Genomic DNA, 13,591 nt, shown 5'->3' with positions numbered 1-13,591 from the left:
TTGGCTGGGTCTTGGAGGGACATGTCTTTAATCCCTGCACTTGGGAGGCAGAGGCAGGGGGATCTCTGTGAGTTCAAGTTTAGCCTAGTTTACAGATCACATGCCTGGATAGTCTCCAAAGCTATACAGAGAAACCCTGTCTTGAGAAACCAAAAAATATTGTTGGGTTATAGGTCCAAACCTTGCCCCCTGAACATGGGTGTCAGCTTAGGAGCACTGGGTAATCTATGGGGCCTCTGGCATTGAAGCCAGGATGTATCCCTGGTGCATGAATGGTCGTCAGGAGCCCATTTTCCATCGAGGGATACTCTCTTAGCCAAGATACACAGGGAAGGGCTTAGGCCTTGCCCCAAATTACTTGACAGATTTTGATGATTCCTCATGGAAGGCCTCACCTTCCTTGTGGAGTGGATGGGGGATAGGATGGGGGCATGGGAGGATGGGAGAGAGAGGGAACTGGGATTGATATGTAAAATAAGATTGTTTCTAATCTAACTAAACTTTATAAAATATATCAAAAGGAATTTGTTAGATTTAACATGTTCTTTGATGAGTCTATTTCTTCTATCATATCTTTCAATGCCTGAGATACTGTCTTCCATCTTTTTCATTCTGTTGGTTATACTTGCATTTGTAGTTACTGTTCACTTACTCAGATTTTCTATTTTCAGAATTCCCCCAATCTGTGTGTTCTTTATTGCCTCTATTTGAATTTTCAAGTCTTGGACTATTTTCTTCACTTGTTTGATTTTTTTCCCTTGGTTCTAATGGCTTTCTTTAAGAGATTTGTTTATTTCTTCCATTTTGTCTCTTCCTCCATTTCTTTCTTCTCTCTTTTTAAATTTAAATTAGAAACAAGCTTGTTTTAAACATCAATACCATTTCCCTCTTCCTCTCCTCCTCCCCTGCCCCCAACCAAACTCCAATCCCATCTACCTTATGCTCCCCAGGGAGGGTGAGGTGTTCCATGGGGAGCTTCAAAGTCTGCCATATCATTTGGAGCAGGGCCTAGATCCTCCCCCTTGTGGCTAGGCTGAGGGACTATCCCTCTACATAGAGTGGGCTCCCAAAGTTCATTTGTGTAATAGGAACGAATGCAGATCCATTACCAGAGGACTCATAGATAGCAGCCATCAGTCTGGGGTCCATGAGCTCCCCTTTTTCAGGTCAGTAGTTTCTGTGGGTTTCTCCAGCCTCATCTTGACCCCTTTGCTCATCACTCCTCCTTCTCTGCAACTGGAATCCAGGAGTTCAGCTCAGTGTTTAGCTGTTGGTGTCTGCTTCTGTTTCCATCAGTTACTGGAAGAAGGCTCTAGGATGGCATATAAGTGAGTCATCCATCTCATTATCAGGGAAGGACATTTAAAGTAGCCTCTCCACTATTGCTTAGATTGTTAGATGGGGTCATCCTCGTAGATCTCTGGACATTTCCCTAGTGCCTGATTTCTCTTTAAACATATAATGGCAGTCTCTATTATGGTATCTCTCTCTCTCTTTTTTTTGCTCTCCTCTATTCTTCCCCTGACTCAATCTTCCTGCTCCCCCATGCCCTTCTCTCCTCTCCTCTTATCCCCTTCTCTTTCTCCTAACTCACTCTCCCCTCCCCCCATGCTCCCAATTAGCTCAGGAGATCTTGTTCCTTTTCCCTTCTTTGGGGGATCATGCATACCTCTCTGAGTGTCCTCCTTGTTTCCTAGCTTCTCTGGCCATATGGATTGTAGACTGGTAATCCTTTGCTCTATGTCTCAAATCCTTATATGAGTGAGTACATACCATGTTTGTCTTTTTCTGGCTGGGTTTCCTCACTCAGGATAGTTTCTTCTAGTTCCATCCATTTGCCTGTGAATTTCAAGATTCCATTGTTTTTTCCCCCCACTGAGTAGTACTCCATTGTGTAAATGTACCACATTTTCTTTAAGCATTCTTCAGTTGAGGGGCATCCAGGTTGCTTCCAGGTTCTGGCTATTACAAATAATGCTGCTATGAACAAATTTGAACAGATGTCCTTATTATATGAGTGTGCATCTTTTGGGTATATGCCTAAGAGTGGAATTGCTGGATCTTGAGGGAAACTGATTCCCATTTTCCTGAGGAATCGCCATACTGATTTCCAAAGTGGCTGTACAAGTTGGCACTCCCACCAGCAGTGGAGGAGTGTTCCCCTTTCTCCACATCCTCTCTAGCATAAAATGTCATTGATGTTTTTGATTTAGCCATTCTGACAGGAGTAAGATGGTATCTCAGAGTTGTTTTGATTTGCATTTCCCTGATGGCTAAGGATGTTGAACAATTTCTTCTGTGTCTTTCAGCCATTTTAGATTCCTCTATTGAGAATTCTCTATTTACTTCTGTTCCCCATTTTAATTGGATTATTTTGTATTTTACTTTTTTTTGTGACTAGCTTCTTGATTTCTTTGTATATTTTGGAAATCAGCCCTCTGTCAGATGTGGGGTTGGTGAATATCTTTTCCCATTCTGTGAGCTCCTAATTTGTCTTGTTGACTGTGTCCTTTGCCTTACAGAAGTTTCTCAGTTTCAGAGGGTCCCATTTATTTATTGTGGATCTCAGTATCTGTGCTACTGGTGTTATGTTTAGGAAGCTGTCTCCTGTACCAATTTGTTCAATATGACCTCCTACTTACTCTTCTAAGAGGTTCAGTGTATCTGGATTTTTGTTGAGATCTTTGATTCATTTGGATTTAAGTTTTATGCATGGTGATAGACATGGATCTATCTGCAGTCTTCCACACTCCAACATTCCTCCACTTCTTTATGGGAATTTTTTCTTTCCTTTTTAAATGTCTCTGTCATCTTCATAAGGTTGTTTTTAAAGTCATTTTCTTCTGCTTCATCTGTGTTGCAATATTCAAGTCTTCCTATTGTAGAATCACTGTAATATCGCTTTTTAAGTTGTTGAGTGTATTCTTACACTGCTGTATACTCATCTCTTCCTCTGGTTGGTGCAGGTGGAGAATGTGTCTTCATGGGTGTCTCTTCCTCTAATTGGTGTAAGTGGGGTCTGGTGATTGCTCTTCCTCCAGATGTCGGTGGGGTATGTAATCCCCATGGTCTCTGATGCAGTGGGGGATGGTTGGACGAGGATGCTGGGGACAATGCTGCTGCTTGGTCACTAGGGCTGCAGCAGATGTGTTAGGATGTGCCCCAGTTGACTAGGCCTAGAGAACAGGACTTTCCATCTGGGAGCCCAGACACTCACCTCTTCCTCCAGGTGTAGGTTAGGATGCGTCTGTGTTTTCCTACTTTCATCTTTGTCTCTGAATTCTATTCTCAAGAGTGCATAGCCAGTGAAGACATGCAAAGGGATGCCTAATTTTTTCCCATAATTTCTTTGACCTGTCCACCTACAACTATTTGCCTACTCTTCTTTCTTCTCTATCTTTATAGCCTCTTGGATCTCAGGGAACATTACCAGTTCCTAAAGGTCTTTGTACATAGTTTGAATATCTGATGGCTGTGTCTCTCACATACTCAGGAATTTTCTTCAATGTCACATCATAGTAGGTTTTGTTCTGCTTGCTGTGTTCACAGTTTCAAAGTTTCTCTCATTGTTTGTCTCCCACTGCCTTCCCATACCCAATACATTCATTTTTCCCTATAGAATCTACCACTTTTCAATAAAAATATATTATAATATGCTGCTTATTGTCACATATTTCGTGTAACAAAATGTACTCTAGGCAAGAATTCCTCCAACACTTTCCTCTTGGTTTTATCCCAAGTATCTAGTTATGCACCTGAAACATTTATTGAATAATTAATAAATTGTATTTTCTTGGTCATTTAATGTGTCCATTTTTAATCTCTAACTTGAGTATGTATATGTGTGTACATAATAGATTTATTTTATCATTTTTGTATGTGAATGTTTGGCCTGCATGTATGAGTGTACAGCATGTGAGTACTTGGTGCGGCAGAGACCCGAAGAGAGCATCAGGTATCCTGTGACCGAGGGATATACCATGCCATCACATGGGTGCTGGAATCAAACCCAGTCCACTGCAAGACCACCAACTCTTCTTAACTGTCATGCCAAATATCTACCCAAGATCTGAGTATATGTGAAGTAACAACTACTTTGTTATTTTGAAGCTCTATATTTTAGGGTTTTTTTGTAATCTCTAGTTGACTTTTCAAGGCTTGAATATTTAAGCCATCACAATGATCATAAATTTACTTTGTAACAATGGGTTTTCTGGTCAGGGATGTGTGATTAGCAGAATGATGGAAAATAAGCCCAGATAATAGAGATTTTTTTCAATTCATTCTAAATAACAGTTGTATTAGAAACATTAGTTTCTTGATCTGGTGACTTAATGATAAACTGGACTGCAGGCCCTCAGAATTTCATTGACAGAAACAGATTTTTAAGGTTAGCTGAACAGGTTAGAGTTACTAAGATTGCCTTAAATTCATTTTTTGCAGATTATTAAGGCTCTTCAAACAGTTATTACAATAATCTCTACCACTGAGAGTAATGCAATTAATAAACTTGACCTCAAATATGGTAAACATTCATAGTTGTTGACCTGTATAGTCAATTAAACAAGCACATAAAATGATCCATGTTTTTATAGAAAGGTTCATTCCCTTTTGATGAAATAGTGTTTGATTTTTATAATCCTATTGTAACAGGGATCTTTAATATTCATGCTAACTAATTCTAAAAATAGACATGTTGTAGATCAGAATCCATTTTAAGGTAAGGAAATTAAGGATTTCTGTCAGTTCCTACCTAAAAAAAATGAACAGGCTGAATTTGTGTGCCTTTTGTTCCTTGTTTCTCACAAATCTGCCATTGTCTCCACAGATCCCTCATAATTTCCAGAACTTCCTATTATGAAATCACTTCTTTAATTTACTTCCAAGTCTCTCGGGTGTAGTTTTGCTTCACTAGATGACTATGGTCTTCACTGGGTTTAAGGATAGTTTTCTTCTGTAATCCAGACCTTGCCATTCTTTCTATCACTGTAGTGTTTAACTACTCTATGAACAGTTTCATTTTGGCTCATTTTGTTGATGTAAAATACATTGTATACATATAAAGAATATGGTCAAGCTTGACACTTTTGTTTTTCTGTGAATCGTTCACCACAATCAAGATGACAAACCTCATGTCGACTTCACAGTTTCCTCACTTCCTTTGTGATGTCACTCCTCTTGCTTTTCTTGCTCCCTTTCAAACACCTGATTATAGACTTCATGTTCCAGATTGTAAATGTGTGTGGATTGTAAGATGTCCCTATAGCTCATCCGTTTGAGCATTTGGTGCCTAAGGTGCTTGTGTTGTTTGGGAAGTTTGTGGAACCTTTAGATGGAGTCTTGTAGGAAGAAGTTGGCCCCATAGAGATGATAGGGTTTGGGGATTTATGGCTCAGATCATTCTTATTCTCTGCTTTCTTTCCCTGATAAGAAATGACCAGCTGACACCTGCTCTTTATGCCAGGCTTTCCTATTCAGATAGACATCATCTGTGGTGATATCTTGCTTATGCAAATAAAGCCCGCCTGAAGATCAGAGGATGGAGCTTGCCACTAGCTAACCATAGAGGTCTAGTGGTCTATACAGACAGGCAGGAAGTGGTGTGGCTGGGCACAGAGAGGATATAAGCGGGGGAAACAGGAACTCACTCTCTTTTCTGCTGGGAAGTAATGAGGTAAAGGTGGCTTTGGCTTGCTCCTTCTTTCTCTGATCACTCAGCATTTTCCTGGGTATCTGACTCCGGATTTTTATTGTTTATATTAATCTCTTTGAATCGTGAGCCGTAAGAAACCCACACTCTCTCAAGTTGCCCTTTCTAGATACTTTGTCTCAGCAGAAGTGGAGTAATAGAGTAAACAATTTGAATCATGTAGCATTCATTTTCTCTCTGTCTCTTTCCTGGTTCTTTTCATCCAGTATAATGACGTTGAGACTTCCATACATATGCTGTAAATCACAAATTTGTTCTGTTTATTGCTTAGTACATTTTTAATTGTGTGGACACATGATGATTATTTTAACATCTGTTTGCTGAGGTACCCTTCACTGTCTACAACTGCAGGCTATTACAGGTGAAATCAATCGTTATAAACATTCACATGACTAAATTTTCTCATTTTCTTGGGCAAACACCTGGCTAAATTCATTGCCTGAGCTGTGCTAAAAGGTTTTGTTTTGTTTTGTTTTGTTTTTGAGAAATCGTTAAAACATTTTCAATCAGGAGTTCCTAAAAACTTCAATTGTACTATTTTCTATGGTCATATTTTAATTTTAGCTATGGTAATGTGTTTTGTTTACATTTCCTAATGATAATGGCATTGAGTGATGTTTTCTATTATTTGTAATTGTGAATTTCTTCCTGGCTACTCCTACCCATTTTTCAATTCTGTGGAAACTATTTCTTGTTGAGTGTAAAGGTTCTTTGTGTATTCTAGTTGCTAATCTTCTTTGGACATAATTGTCTCTTAACATCTGTGACACTCTGAATCCTTGTACTCCCTGTGGGTACCAGCACCTGTAAATTCTCAAATCCCTTCTAAATAACACAGGGTAGCATTTGCATACAATCTTCCTATATAACCCTGTGTATTTCAACTCAGATTATACTACTTTGTACAATGTAATACCATATAAATAGTATGAATGGAGTTATTCTAAACTGTTTATAGAATAATGACAAGAAACATGTCTGCATGTGTTTAGGACACATGGAATTTTTTAAAAAAGTTTTGACTCATAGTTTAATACATAGATGCTGATGGAACCCAGGGCTATAGAGGGATAGCATATATTTTGGGAGACATTTTGGGGGCTAACCCCATCTTTTTCTTTTCTACACAATATCTTTTGAATAGCTGGAGCATTTCATTTTGATGAAGTTCTGTTTATTGATTTTGTAAACTGTTATTGCTGTATTGATATTGTAAACTCTTTTTGTTATATGTTTGAAATATCTACCAAATATGAAATTACTAAAATTTTGTTTTCTTCTAGAAATTTTGTAGTTTTAGCTTTTACAGTCTATCTACGGTCATTATGATCATTCTAATTATGAGCACATAAACTCTATGGTAAGAGATTGGGGTCAATTTTATTTCATGTTTTGCCTACTCTATCTAAATTATTTCTTGTGAAGATTATCTCTTCCCATTAATTTTTTCTGGTGCTTTTGTCAAAGAAAATTGCATAGATACGGGTGTGTATTTCAAGACTCCATTCGGTTTTATTGACTTCTTATCTATCTTTCTGCCAATGCCACATCATCTTGCCTACAATAGAACTAGAAATACTCCAACATCAGAAACTCTTTGATCTCTTGAAATGTTTCTTTTAACTTACATTTACGAAAACACACTGACCGTCAATGTATGAATGTTTATGCAGAGATCCAAGACAACATCCTCATTATGCCACTACATACTTGTGAACCACAGTGCTTTCCATTGTGACTGAGAGAATATGGCCTGTTCCTAGCCCAATGTGAGCTCTAAATATTTCGTCTCTTTTGTCATCAAGTCCTGTCACTAGGTACTTTCCTTGAGAACTTGCAGATAAATACACAATAGAGGAATCAAGAATGACCATCAGTATATCTCTAGATCACGTTCTCCTATCTGGGTGCAGTTGTCTTCCCTGTGTAATGGTGTCATATCCAGGTTCCAGAGACTCCCAGCCTCCAATTTGTGCTTCTCCAGTCCACAATGAGGGGTGAGTCATCACCGAGTTTCCCATCTCTGCTTTAACTTTAAGTTGGATATTCTTTCTAAGAATTATTATAGTTTCTGTGTCCATCATTTTATTTTCATTCCCCTCTCCTTCGGCGTTCTACTGGACCATGTTTCAGGTAATCTCTCAGAGAACAGAATTCCGTTACCATACTTTTGCTGTGTTTCTTTTTCTTAGGAGTTACTGTTATGTACTACCCAAGGCTTGTCTGAAAACTAATGACCCCATACATTCTGTTCATTGTCATATTTTCTAATTATTTCACATTGAATGAGAATGAAGATTGCTGCAGTTTTTCAAAGTTCCATAGTCAAAAGAGTCCTAAAGACAGCAACCACCAATGTATGAAAGGCAACCACCCATGCACGGGAGACATTGGCTGTCATCCTGCCATTTATACCTGGTCCTAAACACCATCTTTAAGCGTGCACTGATTTTTCTTCTTCTGTTTCAATTGTATGCATTCATGATTGATATTCTCTTAGCTCTGTGTGCTTGTCACAGTCCATCATTTTATTTTCATTCCCCTCTCCTTCAGCGTTCTACCTGGACCATGTTTCAGGTAATCTCTCAGAGGACAGAATTCAGTTACCATACTTTTGCTGTTTTCTTTGCTGATTCCAGAAATTTCAGTTTATTAAAGTTTGCTAAAATTATTAACATCGTACAGTACATTTATATACAATAAACCCATTTATACTTTCAAGATTAAAATCACACAGAGTAAGGTCTCTAATGGCAAGGACCTATAATAAGAAATCAATAGCAGCAAAAGAAAACCCAAACTTGTAATCAACATTGGGGAATGAGGTACTGTATACGTAAACCACCGAAGAATCTGGGAAATCCCAAAAGAAAAATAGAAAACACTGATGAATGAAAGTGGAAACAGAATGTACTAAAACATATTAGATGCAGTAAAGACAATGCTTAGGGGGGATTTATAGCATTATAGTACATTACAATTCCACAAATAAAAGTTTAACTCTACATAGTAAATGAGAATATGGAAGAGGTGTTACCTCATCACAACAACAACAGAAAGGAGAAAACAGTGACAAAAAGCATGGCTATAAGGGAGAGAGGAGTAAAGTTCAAAGTCAGTGAAGCCCAAAGTAGGACTTTTGGGTGAGTCAATCAACTAATCTTTTACAATCTTCACTATATAAAAAAGAAAATAATAGCAGTTAAGCCACAGGTAAGTAAAACAAGAAATATGGATGTAGAAATACTACTTGTTCTTCAGAAATAGAAAAAGGTTATAAAATAAGCCAATGAGCAATGGAGTTCCAGCACACTAGAGAAGCCAGGAAAAACAAGTCAAGTTCCAGAAACATCTACATAGAAAGAAACTCAGAGGCTGACTCCTCTTTTGCAGAGTAGACTGTACAAATTACTGCTTCTGAATAAATCTAACCTGCAGTTGTTTGGAGCTTTGTTTCATTTTGTTTTATAGCCATAAAGATAGAACTAATTTTTTTCTTGTTCAAAGGGTATTTGAAGGAACTGAAAGATCCACATACAAATAAATAGGAGAAGAATAGGGCTGTGAGCTGCCAAGTACAAAGTATTCATTGCCTGGCTCTTTACAGAAATAAGCAAAATTTTATCCTTACTGTAGAATTGTAGAAGAAAGAGTCATTGGAAGAGGGAAATTATTGGAATGAACTGACTATAAGCAACAATTTCCACAGCTTTGAAGGACATTTCCCCAAGAGGGCACAGAGAAAATCTCCGTTTATTTCTGGACCCTTAAAAAAAGAAATGAGACACTTATCTTTTTGAATGTTTAGTAGGGCCAAATTTTGTTTTGAACAATAATTTATGTGTTTAGCAACACTCAAATATTTCTTTCAAAAACACAATGCTCCTCGTTTCTCTTTTTCATAATAGATCCGTTTTGTTAGTCTTCTCACTAGTTTTTTTGTGTTGATGTTTTCAAAGCAAAAAGTCAGTCCATATTTTTCACTCTATTAATCCACATGACTTTAATTCATTTGGACTGAGTTTTGTTTCCATTTTGAAATACATAATTTAACTTTTAAAATACAAAATGAATTGTCAAACCATCTTTCTTGAAACATTTCCACTGCTTACCAAAATATCTGTTTTTGGAAACACATAATTTCCTGTTTCTTGACCCTCTGTTTTGTCACTTATCAATTTTCCGACTCTGTGGAGAAATGACTTCATCTTGATTACTGAAGCTAACAAGTGAAAATTCTTGTGGATTTTTTTCTGCAGACTTTCCATGGCTTTGTGTGACCCCTTTGATTCTATTTAAGTTGTAGGAATCATTTTCCAACTGTCCTAAAAATGTATAATGGGTTTCTATCTGAACTTAAAAATGACATAGATTAGTTTTGTCACTTTTGACATATTTGACATGAATTCCTTCCAAAATATAATGTATCTTTCCATTTATTCAAATCTTTGGTTCCTTCGGAAATATTGCATGTTTCTTCTTAAAGTATTTTTTTTCAGGATTTATTTCATTTTAAATTATATGTGTGCAGGTGTGAGGTTATATGCACGTGAAAGCAGTTTCCAAGGCAGTCCAGCAGGGGCCACCATTTCCCCTAGAGCCTGAATCAATGGGTGGTCATGAACTCAAGGTAATTGAAAGTTTTGCTGGGTACAGTAGTCTGGGTTGACATCCATGCTCCCTTAGTGCTTGTAAGATATCTATCCAAGACCTTTGCTTTCAGAGTTTCCATTGAGAAGTTGGGTGTGATTCTGATTGGTTTGCCTTTATATGTTACTTGGCCTTTTTCCTTTGCTGCTCTTAATATTTTCTCTTTATTCTGTAGATTTGGTGTTTTGATTATTATGTAAAAAAATTATTATTTTTGTGGTCCAGTCTGTTTGGTGTCCTGAAAGCTTCTTGTACTTTCATAGGCATATCCTTCCATAGGTTGGGGAAGTTTTCTTCTATGATTTTGTTGAATATGTTTTCTGTACCTTTGAGCAGTGTTTCTTCACCTTCTTCTACACCTATTATTCTTAGGTTTGGTCTTTTTATGGTGTCCCATATTTCCTGGATATTTTGTGTTAGGGATTTGTTGGACTTGAGGTTTTCTTTGGTTGATGAATGTATATCCTCTAGCGAGTCTTCAATAGCTGAGATTCTCTCTTCCATCTCTTGAATTCTATTGGTTATACTCATATCTTTAGTTCCTGATCATTTATCCAGCCTTTCCATTTCAAGCATCGCCTCATTCTGTGTTTTCTTTATTGTGTCTATTTTAGTTTTTATGCTTTGAACTGTTTCAAGAACTTCCTTCACTTGTTTGGATGTTTTTCTTGGGTTTCTTTAGATTCCTTAAGGGATTTGTTTATTTCTTGAATTTTTTGGTTTGTCTTTTCCTCCATTTCGTGTAATTTTTTGTTTGCTTTTTCTTCTATTTCTTTAAGGGATTTTCTTGTTTCCCTTAAAAGGTTTCTATCATCTTGCTGAGATAATTTTTGACGTCCATCTCATCTTCATGCTGTGTTGGGCTTTTCAGATCTTGCTGGAGTGGAGTCCCTAGATTCTGGTGGTGTCATATTGGTCTTTCTGTTGTTGAGTGAGTTCTTATTCTATCTTCTTCCCATATCTTCTTCCAGTGGGTGCAGGTGGGGTCTCTCTATCTCCTCTTGTGACCCAGCTGTGTGTGGGGGCCAGGAATTCAATGTCTACAACTCTGGATGGTCTTGCCTCTCCTGGTAGTCTCCTCACTCATTGTGGATTGGTTGGTGGAAAGAGATGGAAGTGTGGGGTGTTTCCAGATTCAGGGAGCTCCTCCTTGTCTGTGCATGTCTACCCTAAGCAGGTGGGCACAGGCCGGGGGTGGTCGGGGTGAGTGATGGTTTGGGTGGGGGTTGGGTAAGGGCAGAGGCTCACTCACCTCATTCCTGGGTTGGTTGGTGGAAAGGGATGGAAGATTGGGGTGCTACCAGATTCAGGGAGCAGGGAGCTCCTCCCTGCCTGGGTGTGTCTACCCCAAGCTGGCAGGTGCAGGCGGGCGGGGTGGGGGGTCGTGGGTGGTTGGAGTGAGTGATGTTTTGGGCCGGAGTTGGGTAAGGGCAGAGACTCACTCACCTAGTTCCTGGGTCGGTAGGCAGAGGAGAAGACGGTATATTCTTTTGTGTTTGGATGGAATGTTCTATACATGTCTGTTAAACCCAATTGGGCATTAAGTTTCATTAGTTCCTTTGTTTCTTTGTTAAGTTATTGTCTGATGTTTCTGTCTAGTGGTGAAAGTGAGGTGTTGAAGTTTCCCACTATAAGTGTGTGAGGTTTTATGTGTGATTTGAGTTTTAGTAGTGTTTCTTTTAACAACATGGATGCCTTTGTATTTGGGGTGTAGATGTTCAGAATTGAGACTTTATCTTGATGCATTTCTCCTGTGATGAGTAGGAAATGGACCTCCTTCTTCTCTTTCGATTGATTTCAGTTTAAAGTCTATTTTGTCAGATATTAAGATTGTTACCCCTACTCTTTTCTTGGGTCCATTTGATTGGAAAATCTTTTCCCAACCCTTTACTCTGACTGTCTTTGAAGTTGAGGCATGTTTCTTGTATGCAGCAGAAGGATAGATTCTGTCTTCTTTTCCATTCTGCTAGCCTGTGCCACTTTATAGGTGAGTTAAGTCTATTAATATTGAGGGATTTTAATGACCATTGATTGTTCATTTTGTATATTTTGAATTTGGTGGTGGTGGAATTATGTGTGGATTTACAACTTATTTTTCTTTTGGCTGTTGGTAAATTGGGATTATCTATTGTCTATGTTTTTCTGATTATAGTTAATTTCCTTGTGTCGGAGTTTTCCTTCTAACACTTTCTGTAGGGCTGGATTTGTGGATATGTATTGTTTAAATCTTTTTTTTTCATGGAATATCTTGTTTTCTCCATCTATATTGATTGAAAGTTTTGCTTGGTATTGTAGTCTGGGCTGGCATCTGTGGTCTCTTAGTGTAGGTAGAATATGTATCCAGGACCTCTGGCTTTCAAAGTTTCCATGGAAAAGTCAGGTGTAATTTTGATAGGTTTGACTTTATATTTTACTTGGCCTTTTCCCTTTGCTTCTCTTAATATTCTTTCTTTATTCTGTATGTTTGAGGTTTTGATTATTATGTGGAGAGGAGACCTTTTATTGTAGTCCACTCTATTTGGTGTTCTGTAAGATTTTGGTACTCTTTATCATGTCATTCTTTAGGTTGGGAAAGTTTTCGTCTATGATTTTGTTAAATATGTTTCCACACCTTTGAGATGATTTTGTTAAATATGTTTCCACACCTTTGACGTATGTTTCTTCACTTTTTTCTATACCTATTATTCTTAGGTTTGTTTTTTTCATGGTGTCCCATATTTCCTGGGTATTTTGTGTTAGTGATTTGTTGGGTTTAAGATTTTCTTTGGTAGATGAATCTATTTCTGCTAGTGTATCTTCAATGCCTGAGAGTCTCTCTTCCATCTCTTATATTCTATTGGTTATGCTTGCATCTGTAGTTCCTGATCATTTATCCAGCTTTTCTATTTTCAGCATTCCCCCAGTTTGTGTTTTCTTTATTATCTCTATTTCAGTTTTCAGGTCTTGAAGTGTTTGAATTGTTTCCTTCATCTGTTTGATTGTTTTTCCTTGGCTTTCTTTAATAGATTTGCTGATTTCTTGTATTTTTGGTTCGTTTTTTCTTCCATTTCTTTAAAGGATTTTCTCATATCCTCTTTGAGGGCCTCTATCATTTTCATGAAGTTGTTTTTAAGCTTATTCTCCTCTGCTTCATCTGTGTTGGGATGTTCAGGTCTTGCAGGTATAGTGTCTCTAGACTCTGGTGGTGTCATATTGGTTTTTCTGTTGTTGAATGTGTTTGCATATTGTCAT

The sequence above is a fragment of the Cricetulus griseus genome (assembly GCF_003668045.3).
Source record: "Cricetulus griseus strain 17A/GY chromosome 1 unlocalized genomic scaffold, alternate assembly CriGri-PICRH-1.0 chr1_0, whole genome shotgun sequence".
NCBI classification, from domain to species: Eukaryota; Metazoa; Chordata; class Mammalia; order Rodentia; family Cricetidae; genus Cricetulus; species Cricetulus griseus.
This window is presented reverse-complemented; position numbering follows the sequence as displayed.